Below are 13,002 nucleotides of genomic sequence, written 5' to 3'. Positions count from 1 at the left end.
ATACATGCTTAACTTTAAGCATGTGCATAAACTTAAGTCCCTTTGACTTCAGTGGAACTTAAGCCCCTACTTACAAAATTAAGCACTTGCTTAAAGTTAAGCAGGGTGTTGTGCAGAGTAGGAATATTTTCATAAATGGAGGTATAAGGTTTGGCTCTTACACCAAATTAAATTATTGTTAAAATTCCCATTGCTTAAAACTCCAGTCCTGCAAAGATGTATGTATCGGTTTAACTTTGCATACTGGGAGTCCATGAGTTGGAATAGTGCAGGAGAAGGTTTTAACTAAAACCCTAATCCTGCAACTTTATTTGCTCAGGCAGATTGCTCTGCAGACAGGATCAGAGCTTAACCGAGAACTAGGTTCCCAGTCTTGCAGTCAAATCTACACACCATATGCAGAGCCCCAATAAGATGATAGGCTCATATGGATTTGAGTGTACACCTGCCTTAATCCAGATGTAGGACAAGGGCCTACCTAACTGTACAGGGAAAACAAAAGAGCTGTCAAATGTTCATAGACAAACTGAAGAGACAGAGGAATGGGTTTCTTTTCTCTAATCTCTTTTAGTCATAGTTATCTTAGGTGTGCCTTTTAACAATGAGTGATTTTTGTCAACAATGTCCCTATAATATAGAGAGATTCCACCCATAATCAGAGATTTGCCATCCATAAATATATGGCTAGACAGACAAATTTAAAAAAACCTTAATTTTCTGAAGCATGGGATGTCAAAATCCTAACCTACGAGTCCCTTCTGTGCAACAAAGCTCTCCTTGTTAAAATTCTGCACAGGCATGTTTCCTCTCAGGTACCATTCTTTCTATGTACACTACAATAACAACTGTTCCTTTACTCAGACTGAACACAATAACCAGATCTTTGTAGAGGATAATTAACAGCCAGCAGTGAGTCTTAGCATTTATTCAATGGACTAGGAATGAGTTATGAAAATTCTCTTTACTGGAGAAATAATAGGATCTCATACTGTTCACATGTGTTTTGCTTCTCATGTGATATTGTATTTATAGTTTTCATCATTTAAAATGAGAAATATGCACATAAATATGATTGTACATTCATATTGATATAATGATTGCTGTATATATTGGTCTCCTTTTCTGTCACTAACAAAATCTCCAATTAATTTGCATCTGTTTCAGATGCATAGTGTCCACTCTGAGCTGGCATATTGCTGTACTGGTCAAAACTAATGGGACTGAGCCTCAACAGCTGTTTCAGGATATTTGATGTTTGGTCTTTGATTCTGCAATTGGATCCACGAGGCTTTCACAGATCTAACTGTGGGATTAGAGCCCTAGAGTCTGCAGAACCACAATAAATGTGGAAAATGTTTGGAAATTATATGGTCACCATTAAAAAAAATCCCAATGGTTTTCACACAGTGGCCTATGCATTAGTGATGTTATTTCCTATTCTAAGTATAGAGGAAGTGAGGCCCAGTGGTTAGCGTGGTAGCCTGAGATCCAGGAGACCTGAGTTCAATTCCGTACTTGGCTATAACCATCCTGTTGGACCATGGGCAAGACACTTAGTCTTTCAACGTCTCACTTCTCTACCTGTCAAATCAGCATAATAGCACTTTCCTACCCTACCTGTGAGGTTGACTATAGTAAAGACTGTGGGGTGCACAGATACTGTGGTACTGGGGGCCATAAAAGAACCTTACATATATAGGAGAATGCTGTAGTATCTCAGTGTACATCTACACACCAATAAAAAATGCCCTGCAACAGTGAGTCTCAGAGCCTGGGTCAACTCACTTGGGCTTGCAGGGCTAAAAATAGCAATGTAGATGCTCGGGCTGGAACCCAGGCTCCAAGGCCCTTGCCAAGCCTGAGCCCAAACATCCACACGTCTATTTGCCGCCCCACAAGCCCAAATCAGTTGACCTAGGTTCTGAGATTTGTTGCCACAGGGTCGGGAGGGGGGAGACTTTTTGCTAGTAGATGTACACTTAGAGATCACCCTGTAATAATTGCTCCCAATTGCTGATTTTGTTTAACATTGGTCACTATGGGTGGTGGCATTACATACACTATGATTCTATTTATGACAGGCTACCTGCCTGTCTGTTTCAGAGTAGCAGCCGTGTTAGTCTGTATCCGCAAAAAGAACAGGAGTACTTGTGGCACCTTAGAGGCTAACAAATTTATTAGAGCATAAGCTTTCGTGGACTACAGCCCGTAGTCCACGGAAGCTTATGCTCTAATAAATTTGTTAGTCTCTAAGGTGCCACAAGTACTCCTGTTCTTTCTGCCTATCTGTGAGCCTCCATTTCCCAACATTGCTTCCTTCCTCATTCACCCGTTCCTGTAGAGCTTTAAACTTCTTCTCCCTTCACCCCTTGCCTGGGGCCCATTTCTCTGCTCAGGACCCATCCACCCTGTCTAGACACAGCTGCAGATTTCTCTAGCTCTCTTTCTGTGCCGTAGCAATGACATCACAGGATGTCTAGATGTGAATATAAATAAAACGGCATTTTCTGAAATAGATTTCATTCCTAAGCATTGAAAGATGTACTTGTGCTTTTGGTTTCATTATAGAAAATCCTATTGCCCTTTCTACGGTTTACTAGCTCGATATGTGCAAAATTCACAGTCTCACATTGGGACCATTTTACAGGGGATCCTAATGGGAAAACATGTCTTTTTGCTATGAAGCTGATAAGCAAGTTAGAGAGCAATTTGACATGAAAATAAACACTACTTTCTTCCTGTTGAAACACTGATGACCATTAATAAAAATGTGAGGGAGGGGAAAGCTTTCTGGATTAGTAAGAAAATACTAAGAAGAAATAAAACTTCTTCTCAATATATCACCTCCTTCCTTCAACATCTTACCCATGTACTAAGTCAGTATAGAAAGTCATAGGATCCAGCTTGAGGACGTGCATGCTGTCATTGCACAACATAAAATCAACAGACCCTTCTTCCTGATTTTCAAATAAACCTTGGTATTCTGGTGAGACAGGCTATTGGAATACATGCATCTTGCAGATTGCCACAGAAAATGTATGTAGACGTAATGGTTTTCATGATAAAAATGCCTGTGTAGAAACCTCATGAAGAGTTTGCATAAGACCTTGAAACTGCACAAATTACCAGAGTCAAAGCCAAGCCAAAAAGGAGGGAGACACTGTTCCACTCAGTGCATTAGTAGGATCATCTCAACTGTGTGAGTAATTGCTACACAGAAAGAGACTTTCACAGACTGTGCTTATAAAAGCTTAAAGAATCCATTTGTGAAGAGAGAAGTGAGTGAGCCTACTGACTATGAGCCCTCCCGACAAGGGATCAGGATAGTGCAAGCAACTCATGCTGTGACAGAGACCAATCCCACCTAGAACCAAGCTCCTATAGCAAGCAGGAAGACACTTTAAGACCATGTGAGATTACTTGAAGCATCACAGGAACCTGCCACTGGTAGAAAATGAGATAAATAACAGAATCAGAAATGTTTGATCCATGCAAATGCCTAGTCAGTGCTGGAATGCTGAAACAATATTGCTATTTTGGGGACAGTGCAATCAATGGGGCAAAGCATTCACCTGAGTAATTAGGATGTATTGTGATGTGATTGATTACATCGAAGTTACATTTCTAAGTGGCTAGTGCTGCCTCTGCTGGTATTTAATTTTATGTTATTTGCTAAAGCACAGAAAAAGAGCTTTAGAACACACAAACAGGAAAGTCTTTGAATTGGTCTTGGAGCTGTGAAATACCTGGAAAAGCATCCTGGTTATTACTGACATGCAAATGAGCACACCATGCAAACCACCTTGTTCAGGATTCCTGTCTCCAGGAGAACCATGAACAGGAGGCTTTTATACTAGTGCAGGTTTTACCCAGGCCAGGATGCATCCAAGGGTATGTTGTTAACCCCAGCAAACATGTAATGCTATTACTCAAGACATTGAGCTTCATGGCAGTTCTATAGTTGTTTCTATATTATTAGCTTGTATTTAGCTTGCAGCACAACTAAGAAGTATCAGTGGAGCAAGTCATTCCCAGTGAAAGATCTCTTTCAAAAGCCGTGAGCTTAACAGAGGATGAGGAATAAAAACATGCCATTAATAACAGAGTGGCATTCAAGCTGCTTGGAAGTTGTCCTGCAGTACAGGCAGGCAAAGTTCACTGCAGCAGAGAGTCCAATAGTCTGCTGCAGCACAGAAACACTTAAAGGTGACCTACAAAGGAAGTAAAGTTGAGCTTGTGGCCATTTTTGCCTCTTTATGATATTTAAGAGAGGCCTGACTTTTGTCTTTTTAAAATAGTAGCAGTAGGTGGGAGGGTTCTGCTTGTGTTTTACATTTGAAATTTGTGTCCTGTCTAGGCTAGAAGGATTATTATTACTACTATTTATTTATTTGTATTAGAATCTAGCCTCTCTTTGTGTAGCATCCAGGAGCCCCAATCATGGACCAAGGCCCCATTTGTTTAGGTGCTGTATAACCAAAGACTTGCAATGCTGGACAACTAGTGAAATAATGATATGGTAAGAGCCCAGGAAGGGAAGGTATGTTCAGTCTGACTGTGTAAAACTCTGTTTCTTGTTAACATCTATTTAAATTCAACTGCCATTTTGGAGAAAAAGACATCGTTGTTATAGATTCAACACCACTGCTCCCGCAACTAAGCCTGTTGACCTGAATTTATGTGCTAGTTTATTATGGCTCGCCAATGATCTGACCAGACGATATTTAGGTTCAGGGTTAGAGAACAGAGAGAGTTCAACGTCGTGAGAGGACTCTCGGGTTGTGTGTCAAGGACACTTATACTGAGAACAATAAAAAATTGTTAAGATCCTTATTAAAATGAATGAAAGAATAATCAAAGATATAAAACAGAGTCACAAAGAAGTAATACAATTCTATGGCCCCTGGTGGTAACATTGCTATTCTAAAAGGCTACTTAAAACTAGCATACTCACACCCTTCCCTGAAGACCTGGTAGTTGGAGACAGAGGACCAGCCTCATCTCTGCCATGCCCAATGAATTCAATGATCCAAGCTTCCCAAGTTGGTAGAGATCAGGTTCGAGTGTTGAGTAGCTATATTGCAAAGCTGAGCCAATGGCTTGATAGAAGATAGCAAAGAGCGACCACTCTGCATGGTTATTTGCCCTCTTATAGGGTCCTGGTACTGCCTTAATCGAGGCCCAATCTACCATGCCCAAATCTTATTTCCTCACCCAGATAAATCTCTGGGTAGACTTACTTTATAGGTTAACATATTATGACATATACTCATATGTATTAATATCAATTATCTCATCCCCCAAACCGTTATCGTTGGCTTAACTTGCGACTTCCATGTTCTGCGGAGTACCTTACACTTACCAGTCTGTTCCAGACCTATGGTAAACATATTCAGTTCTTTGTTCGGTTCTCCATTCAGCTCCCCAAAGTCAAAAGGGGTAACCAGTAGGCCATTTATCTATGTCAAAGGTTACAAACACTCATACTAACTTACTCTAGCTAATCATACAGGATACAGGCCTGTAGGTTCCTTGCATTACAGCCAACTATTATAAATAACATATACTGGAATTAAGCATAAACAAAACCCAAGAAAATAATATAATCAAACCAATGAAGAAAACACATTATGTAATATAGTAAGCTAACAAACTGGCCTTATGCGCTACAGCTTCAGAGCTAACAATATTCATCCTCAGACCCTACAAAGTTCTTTAGGAAAAGCAGGGAACGCCAAAGCTGATACTCCTGGTATTTCTAAGATTTAAAAAAAACAAGCAGGAAAAAAAATCTGTTTTAAATATTCTTCCTTGTTCTCTTTATCCATCATAAAGATAAAAAAGGCATAAGCCCGATTTTTTAAAAAATCCTTTGCAAGTCCCCTTAAAACAGCCAGGTGATCAGATAGAAGAGTTCTGTTCCAGCCCTCTTCATGCCTGTTCAAGTAGTTGTCCACACATTGCCAGATATGCAATATGAGTATTTAGCAAATTAATTCTACGGTGTGACATAAATATGTTTGTATCCTTTCTGAACCAGTAATTGTTCATGGGGACATGGCAGATATTGCACCTGAGATTAAAATAACACAACGGTTATTTTAATTATTGCTGTCCTTCATTTCTTTCTGGATAGGTGCAGGAAGCATGCTAGGTGAGGGAGGATTGTCTGTAGCTCAGCCAAACTCAACAGACACCGATGGCATTGCACAGAATGGTTTTGTGACTATGAAAAAGAAAAACCCAGTTCCTGACCCCGATTAATTCTAACTCATTTTGTTAATGTTCTAGTCTTGGTTTAAAATAAGTATTACAAAATGGTCAAGCATTCTTGGCGTGATTGGTCAGAAAGCTCACATGGCTTGGTAATTAACATTACTTACCAGGCTTTTTATACACAGTAGCTTCATCGCAGCTACAAATGAAAACATGGATTAATATACAAAACACGTCAAAATAAGTCAATGGCTTAATAACCACTATTAAGGATTTTCCAAATCCATTTAATAACTCTAAATTATACTGAAATTGTATTGTCTTAGCCAATCAGCACACAGGGATGTTATACAATTACTGACCCATAACAATACACTTATTTCTCAGTTTTGCAAATCTCTGCATGCCGATTGGCTCATGGTTTTGTTTTTGTATTGGTATACAGTTACAGTCTCAATAACTACATTGTATGTAAATCTCTGTATGCTGGCTAAGGGCCATTAGCCAACCCTAACATAGGGATTTGCATATGTACTGTACAAAATTCATTACTTTCAATAACATGTGTGCTTAAGTAAGTCTCTCCACCCATATGCATATAATAGACACCACTTTACTCCATCCTTTGAATACAATGCCCTGGATCATCCCCTCGAGATCTGTATAGGGAAGAGGCTTTCCTCAGACCCACGTCCTGGGCACTATCTCCTATCTCTTCAAGAGCCCTCAGAGACCTCCCTGCTGATCCAGCATCACTGCTAGTGGGGAGAGAACAGGGTCGGAGGAAATACATATCATCCAGCACCACAGATACCTCTTGGAGAAGATAATACAGCCCCAGGCTGTCTTCTTTTAATTACGTAGCTTTCCCTCATCACCTGAACCACCCTTGCAACAGGGAACACTGGAGACCAGAGCTAGTGCAGAGGCCTTGGCCTCCTGTGGAGCCTTCAGATTTGGGAACGGGCCCTGCAGCTTTTTCCATGGTAGGGGGTAACCAACTCCCACCTCACATAGGGGACAATGAGGGATGTCCCCCCGGGGAGGCCGAGGCTTGCCGAGCTTTCCTCCCTCAGAACTACCTCCTGTGGGTGGGGTGGGGATGATCTGGGCCAATTAAACTAATAACTAGAATTACTCTTGGGGAGTGTCTACAAGAGGCCTAAACTTATATGTCACACCATAACCAACACCAGCAGTAGCTCCAGCCTAGCCAAGAGGCTGAAGGGAGCGCTAGCATAGCCAAGGCATGGGTGATGTTAGAGTTTTATTATGTAGTGCAAAGTTAGATGACACAAATGGGTAAAATGCCAGCACCCACTAGAGCCTATACTAGTGCTTTCACCATTGTATACTAGTGCTCTCACCATTGCTCCCTTCAGTGGTATCGATACTGACAAAATGTAGAGAGAAAAGGTCTATGGCAGAGATCGAAAGGAAAGAACTCACAATATTTAAATATATTTACTCTTAGCTATAATTTGCATTAATTTATTAGCACATTAATTATACTTTAACAATTAAAAATCAGACAGACTAGGGAACTTTACAGCTTACTAGTGAGCACAGAGAAGTTAGAGATGGAAAAGATGTACTAGCGCATCCATGCTATCTTCCTGCAGATGTAGAATGATTTGCTTCTATATGTTTTGTGCAGTAGGATTCTAAAAGTTCCAAGCCGTGAGGCTTTCTCCTCTTGCCTAGGGAGAGGTATTCTGCAGCCTAACACATTTAATGGGTCAGGAAGATTTTGTGATATTCTCCTTTCTAATCTCATCTTGCTACCCTGTTGCCACATCCATATCACATACTAAAGGAATCATCTCTCTCCTTCCTATTTACACCCTTCAAATAGCTGTAGGCTCATTGCCCATTTTTTAAGGTATTTAGGTGTTGTGCTGCTCAGCATTGCAAGGCCTAAGTTACTTAGGGTATGTTACACTTTGAGGGAGAGGTGTAAATTCCAGCTCTAGAAGACATAAAAATAGAGTGTAGCTGGGGTGGAGGGAGGGGTTAGCAGCCCTGAGTACCCATCCAAGATGCTAGGCTACATTTCTATTTTTAGCATGCTGGCACAGTCAGAGCTAGCATGGGTAAGTCTCCTAAAACTAGCCATTAACTCTCTAGCTCAAAGTGCAGCGGCACCCTTAAACAGCTAAGTCCCAGGGGACTTAGGTGCTTAAGTACCTCAGTCACTTTTGAAAAATGTGACTTAGCTGGGTAAATCACTTAGGCCTTGCAACACTGAGTGAAGCAACACACAAGTACCTTTACAAATCTGGGTCATGCTTGCTTAGCCAAGCTATGCATATTTACCTGTGTTAATCTTTCCATTGTAAATAACTCATTCCTGCTCCTAATCATTTTGCTTGATCTTCTCTGTATATTCCTTCAGTTTGTCAATACTGTATCTCACTGGTAATTTAGTACATTGAACTGAGGGGAACGTTCCAGGTACAGTTGCACCAAAGCCTCCTGTTTCATGATGTTATGTATTAAAGCCCTAGCACACTTACAAATTTATGTCTAATTTGTTGTCCACTATCACCTCTAGGTCTTCTTCATCACTGCTGCTTCCCAGGTCTCAATCTCTTATTATCTATCTGCATTCTGGATTATTTTTGCCAGGCATTGCTTGTATTTTTCCAAGTTATATCTCATTGATATTGTCTGCTCATCTTTCTAACATGTTTCAGTCCATTTGCATTATTTCTCTACTTTCACTAGTGTTCATAACTTATCTCAGTTTAGTATTATCTGTGAGTTTGTTAATGTGCTCCGTCTCACAGATTAATAATGACAGTTTTAAATAAAACTCATCTGAAATCTGACCCCTCAGGTAATCCACCATATACCTCCCTTCAACACCATCCATTGTGATTTATTATTACACATGGTTGTAACCATTTTTTCACTCCACCTGACAGGGAAGGGGTATAAAGTTTTCTTGTACTGGTGTAAAGAATTAATAATAGTCCATAAATTGATTTTGGCTTTTATTTGTAAAATTAAAATTGGCCTGTGACAAACCTTTCTCAATGTTGTCAGCAGTGTACACTGGAGCCTAATTGCAATGGCAATAACTGGTCATTTATTCAATTTATTTTTCAGAAAATAGGCAGCTGAGATCTAACTGTACATTGTTATAGTTTTTAATAAGCATGTCATACTAGCCATTTAAAAAGTTTCCAAAAAGCATGCAGTTATTATAAGCTCATGTTCGCTGCCCAGGCTAATAGTTAATTGAGTTTTAGCTATTAACATTTGTCAACAGTTCAGCACAGGAAATCCCAATACTATACCATAATGTTGCCTAAAGTGATGCCTTTTTTCTGTATTCTATTCCAATTGCTAGAACTGATTAAAAGACACTTTTTAATTCCCTAGTGTCTGAGAACATGATTTTTCTGTTTTTGTGTCTGCAAAGCAGCAAACATAGTTAAGTTTTTGTGTATCCCTGCAGGCTGAGAGTTAGTGAAGGCAACTCTGAAATGTACTTCAGTAGAGTGGAAAGGCCATAAGCTCCACCTCATGTCAAAAGTCAGTGCAGAGAAAGGGGGCACTAGCTCCAATTGCCTATTCCTACAGATGCCCCATAGTCAAACATGATGCTACCATTCCAGCTGCTCTGTTACCCAGCTATTGATTTAAAAATAAACAAACATTTTAAAAGCTAGTCTGCTTGGAGTTGGTCTAAACAATATGGTGGTAGAAATGCCAGTGCTAGCACCGGTGGATGTGAAACCGTGCTTAGACCAACAGAATGATAACCACCGAAAATCATCCTCCATGTTGAAAGTTCCTGGTGGAGCTGCACAGATGTGAATTAGAGCTCCTGTTTTTGCCAGTGCTGACTGGGCTCTGGGCACAGAGTAGGTATCAGGCTATATTAAGTAAGGCTGGCAGATATGGAAATGTTCCTGCCAGCCCAGAAGTCTGGGTCTTCTATTGCTTATTATTATGGTCACAGCACTCAGAACTGTGGTAGCCACTTTGTTTGTCAATAGGCAACAGTTCACCACAGACTTGCAGGAGCATGAAGTTACAGGAGGGAACTAATTTTGTTCTCACTTAAAGCTGGGGAATCTGAGCTCCTACCTTTTTCAAAGAAGGTTAAATCAGCACAACTAAAGAAGGTACAATCTCTAGTGACTTTGCCACCAAAGAGGATGAGACACATTGTTATATACTTCAGTATTTATTTGGCATTGCTTGGGGCACTGTCTTAAAATGGTGAAAGTGAATATATCTTTCTTTATTCTTGTGTTTGAATGGAGCTGAGATTGGGTTGGTGGTTTTATATTTAACAAAACAACTTCATCTCCTCCAGTGTCTGCTGTTTTGAAAGATCTGTGCTGATTTACATATGAGCTAAGTTCTGGGAATATTGCAGCTGAGTCAGTAGAGGGAGCACAAAGCTACAGAGTGGTTGGTTTGGGGTATGTTTGTTTATTTTTATATAATGAATGCAAAAAGACTTCCCCTCATCACATAACAATTTTAAGTAGGGGGTCAATTCTTGGTCTTAAAAACCATTGACCAGTCCCCTTAAAAGCTTTCAATTTAAAACAAAACACAGAACTGGCACCTTGCCATGGGACTCTGCAGCTTTTAACTGACCCCACATGTAAGTCAACCTGGAGAGAGCTGTAAATACTTTCATCCAGCCCTTCAGCCCCCTAGAGGCATGTTTTTCCTGTGAACTGTGGAGCCAAAGTTCTGCTAAAGAAAGCTTTAAATCTGAAGCATTAAATACCCTATATTTGAGAATGTAGTTTGAGAATAAATGTGTTTATTTACAGGGACATTATGCATTTGGTTTACTGTTCATTAACTATGGGCAAAATGGTCTTTGTGTTCCATGCCTGAGAATACAAACTTCTGAAGTAGTTTTTAGTTTAAAAGGATTGATAGGCATGAGCTGCTTGGATCTTGGCTTCCCCACAATTTGTGGGGTGTTTGGAGCAGAATCTTGGGCTTCTCTCTCCCCCAGCTCTGGGAAAAGTGCTGTTTAGTATTTCAGAGGCTTGGGAGAGGCACATATTCAGCACATTTCACATTCAGAAAGCTATTTTAAACAAATATTTGCTCTTGGGTGGATGCAGTTTAATAGGAATTGTTTTGATACTTTATGTAAAGTTCTTTAAATTTAAAAAATATTGATGTAGATACTGGGGGGCGGGGGAACGTGTGATTTTTAAAATAAATATCAGACATTTGTTATCAGTAAAGATAGTTCAGATAGGTCCAGTAGGAAAAAGCATAGATCTTAATTAACTCTCTACAACATATTGGGAATAAATCCCTTCTGTGCCACAAAGATCTCCTTGTTAACATTGTGTAACCAGAATACGGTACTAGGCTGCCTTCTAATGCTGCGGAGTGCAGCCGTTCTTGGACGCACTTGGGTTTGCCTGGTGCTTTGCGACCAGCTTCCCACTTACGCTAAGCTGTGTTTCAGATGAAATCTGGACTACATAGTACCAAGTTCTATTTCCTCTACTAACCACTTCATTATGTGCATTTCTTTTTCCCACAAAATCCTAAAGGAAAAAACCATGCATAAAAGCATTTGCATTTAAAATATGCTGTTAAACACTTCACAAATGGAAGACAGATTAGAGCCCTTTTCAATTCTTACTGCATAGCAAGAAAATAAAAAATAGTCAATGTATTAATTAGACAATGATACAGGATGCTGTCTCTTCTTCCTGTCATGTAAAATACCAAAACATACTTGTTATATCAAAGGTGGCTTCAGGAACAGTGAAAACCTGCCCAGTACTGCTCCCCCTCCATGTATTCCAAAGGAGCTGATTACTTTGATTTATTGACTATTAATGTATGAGTGTTGAAGTATTTTGCAGTGCAGCAAATTCAAGTCCCAGAGAAAATACAATATAGATTCAATCTGGAATAAAAAGAAAAAAACAAACAAAGGACATATTTAGTTAAAACAAACGTTGATGTTTTTGATTCAGGAAATAACATGGTTCCTTAAGCTTCAATTCTGCAAAATGTTAAGTGAAAGACTGTTTCCAGCAGAGTGCCCTGATGAAATCTTGAGATTTTGCTAAATTTAAAGATTTCAGTGTTCAATTAATTCTCTGATTAAGAATTCTAGATCGGTGGGTATTTGAGGGTAAACAGCAGGAATCTTTGTCCTCCTTGTGAATGCTTCTGCTTAGTACTGAAGTTTTAAAAACTAGAAGGAGACGGAGAAGAAAAGACATATGTTATATGTCATGAACTAGAACCAGCCCTCCAGATTTTTGCTTGTCAGCTTTGAATTCATTAAACAGAAGTTTCCCTTAAAGATAATTTAACATGATTACAGGCCACCATTTACAATTGAAGTTCTCTCACCCCTCACTCAAAAGTAACTTGTATGAAGAAAAAAAAAAGGCTTTTCTTCCTTTTTGTCCATTATTATGTATAAAGAAAGCCCAAAAGATTTTAAATACATTGTTACCTGCTTTACTTGCTTGTCTTTTTTTTTCTTGGTATATTTTGGCATGTTAAGTCTTCTCTCTCCTGTTTTGCTACAGGACTTCTTGGATGAGTGCCTAATGGAAGTGACAAGGGAAACTGAATGAATCCTTAACAAAAAGAGCTTTTGACCTAAGTGTATTGGTGACACAGGTGTTCGCAAACGCAAAGACAACATTTTTTTGAACAGTCTGAATAAAAAAATCACAATTAATGAGGTTCACTTTCTTGGCATCTATGATTTCTACCAATTCTCCTGTTATCCACAGAGTCTGACAGAGTAGACAAGGCTTACAT

This window comes from Malaclemys terrapin, chromosome 11, assembly GCF_027887155.1.
Source record: "Malaclemys terrapin pileata isolate rMalTer1 chromosome 11, rMalTer1.hap1, whole genome shotgun sequence".
NCBI classification, from domain to species: Eukaryota; Metazoa; Chordata; order Testudines; family Emydidae; genus Malaclemys; species Malaclemys terrapin.
Note: the sequence above shows the minus strand (reverse complement) of the source record.